The sequence below is a fragment of the Rhineura floridana genome, chromosome 5 (genome assembly GCF_030035675.1).
Source record: "Rhineura floridana isolate rRhiFlo1 chromosome 5, rRhiFlo1.hap2, whole genome shotgun sequence".
Lineage (NCBI taxonomy): Eukaryota > Metazoa > Chordata > Lepidosauria > Squamata > Rhineuridae > Rhineura > Rhineura floridana.
This window is the reverse complement of record NC_084484.1, coordinates 112,077,572-112,088,775: the sequence shown is the minus strand read 5'-3', so window position 1 is coordinate 112,088,775 and position 11,204 is coordinate 112,077,572. Positions and strand designations below refer to the sequence as shown.

General features: G+C 38.6%; 2 long non-coding RNA genes across 2 annotated transcripts; one reads left to right on the top strand and one right to left on the bottom strand.

The window, feature by feature from the left end:
• Positions 1 to 721: 721 nt before the first annotated feature.
• LOC133385902 (uncharacterized) lies at positions 722 to 2,230 on the bottom strand. The gene is made up of 3 exons (XR_009762999.1): positions 2,037 to 2,230; positions 1,608 to 1,691; positions 722 to 773 (listed from the first exon to the last, which is right to left on the bottom strand). It is a non-coding gene; the product is annotated as an uncharacterized LOC133385902 (long non-coding RNA).
• A 477-nt stretch (positions 2,231 to 2,707) lies between these two features.
• LOC133385901 (uncharacterized) lies at positions 2,708 to 3,242 on the top strand. Its single transcript, XR_009762998.1, has 2 exons — positions 2,708 to 2,777; positions 3,158 to 3,242. It is a non-coding gene; the product is annotated as an uncharacterized LOC133385901 (long non-coding RNA).
• Positions 3,243 to 11,204: the final 7,962 nt, after the last annotated feature.

Sequence of the window (11,204 nt, the reverse complement as noted above, 5' to 3'; positions counted from 1 at the left end):
GGAGACTTGAAGTGAGAGGGAAAAAGAAGAAGGAATTAACCTGCTGAAACCCCAGGTAATTTATAGTAAGTATCACAGCAGTGTGCAGGGGATTAGGATGAAGGTGATGTGTGCTGTGAGACTGAAATAATTCTCCTACTTGCACTATACATGGAGGTTTCAAGAGGAACTGAGGGAAAGGGGACACTTTTCTCCAGAACCATCCCACTATTTAGCTATAAAATGCTTGTGTTTGGGGCTGAGCCTAAGTACTATAGGTATACAGATACTTATACCCACTGCGTTTGGGGGGGAGGAAATAAGGTGCCAGTACTCATACATTGATAAATGTGCTGTGGGTGCCAGCACAAAACGGTTGCCATGGGCAGCCAAAAAACAGGTGCTGGTACTCCATACCAGTAAGTAGCAGAAAAAGCCCTGCTTATGCCAAGTCAAATTATTTGTCCACCTAGCCTAGGGATGGATGAATTTATTCCAGTCCATCTTCCTGTCCTGTTCCTGTGTGAATTTTTTTTAGGATAATTCTGCAGAAATTCTAAAAAAAAATCTGTGCATAAAAATAATCACACAAAAACAAAACTGAGGTATAGCGAAGTCTGTCTGTCTGTCTGTCTGGGAGGAAAAAAAGTGGAAGGCATCCAATAAAAAGAAACAGGAAAAAGGTTGCAAACCAAGTATGCCAAAGATGAAAAATTACTAAAAATATATATTTATTGTAAATCCTTATTAAGCTGCCCAACGCGTTTCAGCCAAACATAGGCTTTCATCAGGGGCTAAAATTAAACAGAAAAAATGTAATCAGACCAAATATATATATAGACAGACATATATAGGATAAATATCAATTATAAAACTCTTTAAACAATACAAAGGAAACATATACTGTTTTTCCCAAAACATATTCACTAGACCCACATGTACAAACATCAACATATGTAAATGAATAAATATATGAATATATGAAAAACTTTCATATAATACAAACAATAAACTGCATTATATTAACTTAAAACTGAATGAACAACAAAAAGATAAACTTTCATTACTAAATCAATCAAACAAATATAACAGACTTTACAAGCAAAAGAGGGAACACATATATAGCCATATCCTAGAAAACTTGCAAACATGAAACATGACAAAATTACTTACATTATATTGTGCAAAATTATTGGAGGAACTAAAGATGTCTTTTTCAAATTGTTCCATAAAGAGGTTGGCAACCTCTGGAGCCATGGGGCACCCCATGGCCACCCCCTTTATCTGCCAATAATATGAATGATTGAATTTGAAATAGTTCTTATGCAAAGATATGTCAGCCAATTCACATAAAAAATGGGTGGGAGGATAGTTACTATGATGTACAAATATTTGCACAATATTTGCTTTGTTGGTGGAGATATATTGATGATATTTTTTGCATTTGGAGGGGTCCTTTTGAGTTATTTACAGCATTTGTAGAATGGTTAAATAGTAAAGATATTAATATCGAGTTAGATCATCATTATAGTGAAACAGAGATTAATTTCTTAGATCTGTTGTTAAAAAAAGTAGATAACCATCTTTATACTACCATTTATAAAAAACCAACTGACAGGAATACTTACCTATGTTTTGATAGTTCCCATCCTTTACAACTTAGACGTAATTTACCACATGGACAATTCCTGAGAATCAAAAGGGATTGCACTCTGGAAAAGGATTTTGTGTCACAATCAGAGGTGTTGAAGCAACAACTTATCCATAGAGGATATCCCTCGCAAGTTATAGAACAGAATTATGAAAAATCATTATTGAGACAACGGTCAGATTTATTACAAAAAACCACCAGAACATCATCGCCCAGAATACATTGTAATTTAACCTACAATTATATATCTAGTAAACTACAAAATAGTATAAAGAGAAACTGGCATGTAGTACAACACATTCCAGGTTGCCAAAATTTGCCACTTTTTTCATATAAGAGAACCAAGAATCTGAAGGATATTCTTGTAAACAGTGACTTTAGAGAACATATATCTCCTTCCACTCACCTTTTGCCTGGTACATGTCCACCAGTTGGACATCATCCCTGTGGACATTGTGTTTTTTGTAAATATACCTTTAAGATCCAGAATTTCATCAACCCAATTGATCAGAAAAAATATACACTGTATCATTTTTCCAATTGTAATACAGTGCAAGTCATCTATGTGGTACAGTGTGGGTGTCTGAAATTATATGTAGGTCAGACATCCAGGAAAATAAAGGTCCGTATAGGAGAACATTTGAGTAATATTAAAAACAACAGAGTAGGAGCACCTCTTGTGTCCCATTATCTCCAATGTTCCCAATATGCTAATGTGGGACTAAAATTTTGGGTTTTACAAAAGATACAAGGATCTAGGTTGAATTTTCTTCTTCACAAAAAAGAAATAGGTTGGATTTTGAGGTTAAAAACAGTGATACCTAATGGTTTAAATGATGATTTTTCCTTCCTTCCTCTTTTGTAATAATATAAAAAATTTTTTGTGTAGATCTCATTAGAGAATTCTTTTATAAAAATTAAAATAAAAGATTTTTCTATCTTTGCAAAAAGATTTGTTCCAGGTGTACTTCATTCTAAAGGTCAGAATAATTACTTTGCTAGTTGTAATCACTGTTGCAAGTGTTCCAGGATATGGCTATATATATGCTCCCCCTTTGCTTGTAAAAATCATTGTAAAATTTGTTTGACTGTTGCAGGACTGTAAGTTTACCTCTTTGGCGCATATTGAGTTTTGAGCTATTATAATGTAAGTAATTTTGTCATGTTTCATGTTTGCAAGTTTTCTAGGATATGGCTATATATGTGTTCCCTCTTTTGCTTGTAAAAGTCTGTTATATTTGTTTGATTGATTTAGTAATGAAAGTTTATCTTTTTGTTGTTCATTCAGTTTTAAGTTAATATAATGCAGTTTATTGTTTGTATTATATGAAAGTTTTTCATATATTCATATATTTATTCATTTACATATGTTGATTTTTGTACATGTGGGTCTAGTGAATATGTTTTGGGAAAAACAGTATATGTTTCCTTTGTATTGTTTAAAGAGTTTTATAATTGATATTTATCTTATATATGTCTGTCTATATATATATTTGGTCTGATTACGTTTTTTCTGTTTAATTTTAGCCCCTGATGAAAGCCTATGTTTGGCTGAAACGCGTTGGGCAGCTTAATAAGGATTTACAATAAATATATATTTTTAGTAATTTTTCATCTTTGTCTGTCTGTCTCTCCATACTTTGACAATGTAAACCTGCTTAGAGTAGCTTAAACGTGGGACACTTTTGTCATGCCAGGTAAGAATGTTTTTAAATATGGCGCAGGAAGCATCTGCACATCATTCCTGTCTGTGCCCAGCTCTTGCAGGATTGTCCACAATCCTGGGCAGTCTCACAAGAGCAGCCAAGGGCAGAGCCAGGCCTGGGCCTTTAAAGACCCCAGTCTGCTGAGAGTCAGCCTCTTTTTTTGCATACTGGCTTTGCCACCCATCCTCCCTTGGTCTTAGGCGTCACTGAGCTGTGTTTAACTGGGTCACTGGTTGATAGGGCTGAATAGGAATTTTTCTTCTCAACAAATCTGGTCCCATTGTTGAGCAGGTTTTTGCATCGGGCAGGATCAACCATAAGGGAGATGCCCATAAGGAGTCCAGGGGGGTACATGATGGCCACACCCCTAGTTCAAGAAGCACATCATCTCATATAGCTCACAACCCCTCCCAGTGGGCCAACTCCCAAGGGTAGTTCCCAAATGCTTGTTGTGTTGACATAGCATTCCTGCAGCAAGGGCTGCTGGAATGAAGCAGATCCTTGCCCTATTGCCATGCCAACCCCACTTTACTTGCTCTAATCAATAAAGTTGTGGCCTTAATTCACCCCAAAACCTGTGGCTGGCTGTGTTATTCCCGTTGCTAACAGGGGCGCAACATGCTGCTACCACACAATATATAACTCTCAGGCTGAGAAGGTTCCCCACTGCTAGTCTGGCCTGACAAGCAGCATCTCCCACATTTTAAGGCAGCACTCTTTCAAGTTCCTGATGTAAGGCAGGTGTAGTGTATTGGGTCAGTGTTATTATGACTGTGGTTGATTGAGTGTGCCTGTAATCTATTCTTCTTCTGTTGATTATCTGCCCCCTGTGTTTGTTTCTTTTCCTGTTCTTTTGGACAGATTCCTGTTCTTTTGTACTAATTAAGATGGTCTGTCCCCAGAGACTAATGGAATCCACTGGTTTCCTGGGGGAATGCCCTGGGGGAGTTTCTGATAGATAGAGCAGGTGACCCCTTTGAAGCCCTTGTCACACTGTGGAAAAAGACACTTTGGGCTTTAACACGGTTGCCGCTGAGCACTCTCACTCTCTCCTGTATTGTGGAGCCCGGTTTGCACCTTGGTACACCAGTGAGCTAAGGGCAATGAAACAGGCTGGATGACGGCTAGAATGCAAGTGGAGAAAGGCGTGCTGTGACACTTATCGGGCATGAGTAAAACATCATAACCTTGCCTACTATGTGGTGGTGAAGGTGGTGAAGAAGGCCCACTTCTCTGCCTCCATCACATCCTCAAGTAGCCACCCTGTGGAACTTTTCCATATTGTCAAGGGTCTGTTGGCATCAACTCCGGGAAATGGAGTTTTACACCCTTCGAAGATCCACTGTGAATTGTTTGCAGGGCACTTTGAGGGTAAAGTTGCTTGCCTTGTTAGCAATCTTGATTCCCCATCCACATCTACTGTAGTCCACAGTGAGGCGTTCAGTTAACATCTGCTGCAACTTCTTGGGATCGGTTTCAGTTGATGTGGCCTGATAATGTGGACAAGGTGCTTGTGACAATGTGACCAGCAAATGTCCTCTCCACACTTACCCTTCTTGGTTTAAAGCTTGCTGAGGGGGTTTGACCGAGTGGATCCAGGGTGTGGTCAATGCATTGTTGTGGGAGGGAAAGTTTCCAGACACTCTGAAAGAGGCAGTGATCCGATCGCTCCTGAAAAAGTCCACCCTGGACCCTGCCTGGTCACAAATACCCCCTTTTTAGGGAAGGTGATTGAGAGGGTTGTGGCACAGCATTTGCAAGTACTCTTGGATGAACCAGTTTATCTTGACCCATTCCAATTTGGATTCAAGCCTGGTTATGGGACTGAATCAGCCTTGGTCGACCTTTATCAGGAGAAAGATGGGGCAGTGCTATCCTGTCATTCTTATTTGATCTCTTGACACCTTTTGATACCAATGACCATGGTATCCTTCTGAGCTGACTTGGTAAGATTTTTTACAGTGGTGTCCAGTCCTATCTTCAGGGTGATTTTCAGAGAATAGCATTGAGTGATTGTCTTTTGGTCCCCTGGTAGTTGTGCTGTGGAATGCCACACGTTACCATTTTGTCCCCAATACTGTTTAACATGTATATGAAGCCCTTGGGAGCAGTCATCCACAGATTCGGGGTGTGGTGTCAGCAGTATGCTGATTATATCCAGCTCTATTTCTCTGTAACATCTGAATCAGGAGAGGCCATGCAAGCCTTCGACCAGTACCTGGACTCAGTGGTGGGCTGGATGAGGGCCAATAAACTGAGTCTGAATCCTAGCAAGATGGAGGCACTGTGGGTTGGTGGTTCCTTAGTTTGGATAATTGATCAGTTGCCTGCTTTGGATGGGGTCGTACTTCCTCTGAAAGAACAGGTTCATAGTCTGGGGGTGCTCCTGGATCCATCTTTATAGCTAGAGGCCCAGGTGACCTCAGTGGCTAGGAGGGCCTTTTACCAGTTGCAGCTGGTAAGACAGCTGCAGCCATTTCTGGACCGGGATAGCCTGACCACTGTTGTCCATGCAACATCCTGGTAACCTCCAAGATGGATTACTGTATGTGGTCTATGTGGGGATGCCCTTGAGGTTGGTCTGGACTCTGGAAGCTGCAGCTGGTGCAAAATGAGGCGGCATGACTGCTAACTGGGGCAGCGTTTCACCAAAATGTCACCCCACTGCTGAAATAATTGCACTGGCTACCCATTAGCTACCAAGCTTGTTTATGGTTCTGGTTTTGGTGTACAAAGCCCTATACAGCTTGAGACCAGGAAACCTGAAATATCGTCTTAACCCTTATATACCCAATCGATCACTGAGCTCTGCAGATGAAGGCCTCCTGCAGATACCATTTTATCAGGAGGTCCATTCTGCACAGCATAGGAAACAGACCTTTAGGGTTGTGGCACTAACTTTTTGGAATTCCTTCCCCTTAAATATTAGTCAAATGCCATCTCTGTTATCTTTTTGGTGCCTACTGAAGACCTTCCTCTTTCAAGAAGCCTTTTAAGTAGAGACCTTATACCAGTCTGCATCTGGATTGGAATTGATTTTTGAGATGTTTTTACATCTTTTTTAAAAAGATGTTTTTATAGATGTTCTGTTTTAATGTTTTTAAAGATGTTTTGTTTTAATATATTTTAAAGTCTGTTTTTAAGATGTTTTAGAGTGTTTTTAGTGTTTTTGTTTGCCACCCTGTGCTCCTTCTGGGTTTAAGGACAGGATATAAATTTAATAAATAAATAATAAATAGAATGTTCAGTAAAAAGCAAGCAGCAGAAAAACTCATGTCCTGCCTCCTGTGTCTTTCTAATCAATGGAAAACAGAAGGACTTAAAAGCAGGGAAGGGTTGAGGAGAGTGGGGAACAAAAAAGGAGTCATTTCCCCACTAACCAGCCAGTCAACCAATAGAAGTCTATTGTATTAGCCACAGATCATTACATTCAGTGGAACTAAATTCTCTTTTAAATTGGCCTCCTGTTAATTCACTTCTACTTATAAAATAAAAGAAAAAAGTAGAAAGGAACGGTATTATTAATTGTTCAAATTGCCACTTTTTTAAATTCTTTCAGTATGAACAATTTAAGCTCTTCTGATTCTAGAGTAAGTTTATTGTTTGATATATATGTCACTGGGAATGAGAATGTACATTTAATATGACCTTTGTAACTTTTGAATAGTTTCTAGCTGACTTCCAGCCTTCAGCAATTCCTCTAAGAAAATACCTCTTGCTTGATTAATTGAAGAAGTTTTTTTTAAAAAGCTGGTTGTTTGACCGTAGGAGATTAATATATCTTCTGATAAATACCACTATGTGCTATTCTACTATATCAGTTTATTTTTTAATTTTTTAACATTTTTAATATTTTTGTATTTTGTATTTAATGTGCTAACAGACAGTTATATTGTAATTTGATGACCAGATCGTTTTAAATTGTATTTGCTGTGTTTTTATTTGATGTACACCGCCCAGAGAGCTTGCTATGGGCAGTATAGAAATGGAATTAAATAAATAAATAAATAAATATAGTAGTGCCACATTATATTCAACAGATTACAAAATTAATTGCAAACATTTGATGAACACACGCATTTCAGCAGATTTTATTATCCGATGAATTTTCTAAGAATGCCCAAAAGTTATTGCTAAGCTGTTCTGCTGTAAAGATTTCAATCTGTAGTTCTGGTTACTATGGCTGTGTACACACTCCCATTTACTCTGCATTCGGTGCAGTCCCACTGCTGGTTTGGGATGTGGTGTACATAGAGTTCACATCACCAATTGTGGTAGCCACTGTCATATCTATCCTATCAGGGCCGGCCACAGCCATTCTGGGGCCCTTGGGCACAAGCCTGCCCTGGGCCCCGGTGCTCCCCTTCTGTGATTCGCGGCAGGATCGCTGCCACATATCACAGGGCGGGAGCTTTGGAGCCCCCGCCATTCCCTTGCTGAACTTACTTTTTTGGCTATATTGTGTGGCTGTGTGTGCACAGTGCTGCCCTTAACAGTGCTGCCCTTAAACATATGGAGGGGAGGAGGCAGGAGAAGGAGGCATTGTGTCTTCTCCCATCCTGACTGAGTGGGTCAATTTATCCTGTGCAATGCTGTTTTGCAAAGGGCTGTCCTGCACTAGTCCCTTACAAAACAACGCCTACACCCCTGAAGGATTGCTTCCTCTGCTAATCAGGCAGGAAGGAGAGCTGTGGCTGCCTTTTCTTTCTGCCTGATGCCCTGCCCACCGACAGTCCCAGGTTGCTTTGGGTCATTGAATCCGAGCCATAACAATCTGTGGCTGTCAGAACCTGACTCAGCTGAGGCCTCAACATGTCCAGCCAAATCCGATGCATAGCCCTAGCGTACACACTCTGTGTCTGGTACAATACATAAGGGTTTTTTTTGACATTATACTGTCATTCCAGAGATTTTAACCCCCCCTAACAAGCAATCCCCAAGTGGGATACAATAGAGAAAAGTTCCCCAAAGCTACCTGGGGAACTTCATAGATGGGCTTTGATGAGCCCATAGAACTCTATTTACACAGGGGACTTTTTCCTCGATGTACCCAGTGGTGATTTTCCACTACATGTGGAGGTTGTACAATGGACATAAAAATGCCCCGAGAGTATGTGAATATTGGAAGGTTATGAGGATTGCCTTTGTATCTGTAGCTCAGGGAAGACACAGGAGAGGTTACCTCATATTGCATTGTTCTTTGTCCTTTGATACAAGGCAATACCATTGGTTAATACATGAAGCTATATGTGAAGCAGCAATCATCATGTAAAGACATATCTTTTAGTCCGGGCTTTCCTTGACCCAAGAGATCGTATCCTGTTTTTATATGCTTTTATACTAATATTTCAATGGGTTTATGTTATATTTTTTCTCTAATGATAGTGTTATAAGATTTGGGGGTTGAGATGGATGATCTATGAATCCCCTTTCCAACCTCTGATTTGGGATCTGTAAAGGAAGAAACCTGCTCCACTGGTCAGATTAGTTTCTTTTGTTAAGCTAGTCTCTGAGCTAAAGGGTTTGTCAAGTGGCCACCATTAACATAGATAGGATACAGCTATTGGAGCTCTTTCTGGAGAGAGCCCCCTCCAATCCAGGAGCCAAAGAAAGGCTTGTGTTTTTAGTCTAGTCTGAGGAAAAGTGTGGAACTGAAAACAGAGAGGCTATGGGCTTTGGGGAGCAAGATCTGATGGACTGTTAATGCTGTGGAAACCCCCCCCATCTTAAGCTCAGGTTGTGTATATGTGTAAATAAACCATATCTCAAAAAGACACCACAGTCTTTGCTGACCTTCTTTCCAAGGAAACCAAACCCTGGGTAAAGTGCAGGAACCCCTGGAAGTCTCACACCACTCAGAGATTGGGATGCCACGCAACATTATTGTTCTTATATTGTACGCCACTCAGAGATTTTTTAAAATATTTAACATTAATGTTTATAAATGTTTTAAATCAGGTAAATAAATAATACTTATTTTGGAGAAAATCAATCTCTGCCATAGTTAAAACCTGCATCTGCTGAGTGACAAGTATCCTGAAATTACAAGAAGTGTAGCACCCTTTACTTTGACAATGGCCATAATTAAAACAAAGTGTAAAGTCTTCAGGCTATGATTTCCTAATTTGTTGACAGTGTAACAGCTTTGAAATGATTGGGCTTGATCATTTTATTCTTTCATTATATTATTTTATGTGATAAATCATGATAATCCTTTGGTACTATTGAATAGATCTTTTAAAATACTTTGGAGAGAACTGTTGTGGTTTGAAAACTGTGGCGCATGAGTTGGCTAATAACTTCAAATTCAAAATGTATATTCACAATTTGTATGTAGTCCTCACCTATGCATCAGGCTAAATTGTAGCTCTTTCTTTTGGACACTTACAAGTTAAGTGCTCAAAACTGAGATCTGGATTCTGAAGCTGAATGCCACTCAAACACTGTTAAATACATTGGTACTATTTGCCCATTGCGGTACTGACTGAGAAGTCAAAGTGCATTCAAGTTATGTATGCTGAAAATGGAAGGATTGGTATATTTTCATCACGACTCATTTTTTTTTTAAAAAGATTTGTCATAGAATCTCATTCATACAGTCATATGAAGTGAGAAAGTATTTAGATATAAGGTGTAAAGAAATGGAACTCTACTTTTCCTCTCTTGCAAGCAATATTATGAACCTCTGATGGGAAATAATTTTTCAGTAAAATCAAATCTGGGCAAATTGATTCCCTTCACCCCTCCCCCTTTTGGAGAAATTTTAATGTCAAGCATTTTTCTCATAATATATTCCATGAATTAAATGTTAAGTGAACCGTATGTGAAGGAAGAATTGAAAGCATGTGACCATTGGTGTCAAGTATTAATTGAATGCTTTCTGTTTCCTAGTAATTTGATAATAAATCTTCTGGCTTTTAGTGGTACAAGCTAATATCTTTTTTATCATTAATTTTATTCAAATTTTCAAACACAAAACAAAACAAAACAAAAAAAAACAGATTAAACAATAAAATAAAATGTTGACTTCCGATTTGTCGCAGATCAGTTATAGGTCTATGATATGTAACAAACCTGTCTCTTAATATATTACAAAATCACTTTCCTCCAGTAGTTATCTTAATTAATCATCAGATCTCATTAACATCACTTTATTCTTTCCGCAAAAAGTCAAAGAGAGGTTTCCACTCCTTGAGAAATATATCCATCGATTTTTCTCCAAATAAACATGTCAATTAATCCATCTCATCAAGTCTGCTAGGTCCAGTAATTTCAATAGCCATTTTTCCATTATCAGTGTTAATTCCATCTTCCAACTTCCATCCTTGCACCCATAATAATCTTGCTGTCATAGTCATATAGTAAGAGTCTGATGGGAATTTCCCTCATCACAAATATTTCCTTGCCGTCAATTCTGAATATGTTGCTGAAATATTGTTGTAAAGTCATATCTCTGTTCCTCTTTTTTACGAAATGCACTAGCACATCTCTTGAGAGTTTTTCCATTGTCACATATCTGGAATTAATTCTATAAATTTTCTCTTTTTCAAGTACCATCAAATCATTCCAGTCCAGAAATTCCATCGAAGCATTGATAACTTTATCTCTGATATCTTCATCAATTTCTCCAGGGACAACGCCGAATTCCAAACAGTAATCTTTATCTCCAGGATCCACAAACTCCAAATATTTTTCCAGTTCCACACTTGATATATCTGTTCCAATCTCCAGGACTTGCATCCTCCCTTTAATTTTTGCCATAAAGTCCAAATCTTTTTCCAATTCCACATTTAATATATCTGATCCAATCTCCAGAATTTGCTCCTTCCCCTTAATTTCTTTTTCATCTTCTATTGCATGTCCATCTG